We start from the raw sequence: 679 nt of genomic DNA on the forward strand, positions 1-679 counted from the left end.
GTAACTAAAAAATGTGGTTTTATAATATGCTTATTTACAACATATTTTTTTAAGATTATGGATTCTGGAAAGTAAACGACATAAACGTAACAAATGTCACACTCTAGTGGACAATGCTTGAATGTACATTTTTTCGTAACATGCTAGTATATATATATATATATATATATATATATATATATATATATATATATATATATATATATATATATATTATAATTATAAATATTTCATATTATTTATATAATGGTTTTCACATAATCATAAATTGTAAAATTGACTGTGAATTTTTAGCATCATTACTTCAGTCGTCATTGTCTGAAATCATGTGATACTTTATTTCAGGATTATTTAAATAAAAAAAATAACAGCATTTATTCAAAATAGAAATCTTTTGCAATAATATACACTACTGTTCAAAACTTTGGAGTCAGTATTTTTTTTTCTTTCTATTTTTAAAAGAAATTAGTACTTTTATTCAGCGAGGATGTGTTAAATTGATACAAAGTGATAGTAAAGACTTATATTGTTAGAAAGTTTTTTTTTTCTCAATTTTGAATAAATGCTGTTCTTTTTAACCTTTTATTCATCAAAAAAAAAAAAAAAAAAAAAAAAATCTTGAAAAAGTATCGCAAGTTCCAAAAAAAATATGAAGCATCACAACTGTTTCCAAAATTGA

The sequence above is a fragment of the Garra rufa genome, chromosome 22, assembly GCF_049309525.1.
Source record: "Garra rufa chromosome 22, GarRuf1.0, whole genome shotgun sequence".
In the NCBI taxonomy this organism is placed as follows: Eukaryota; Metazoa; Chordata; class Actinopteri; order Cypriniformes; family Cyprinidae; genus Garra; species Garra rufa.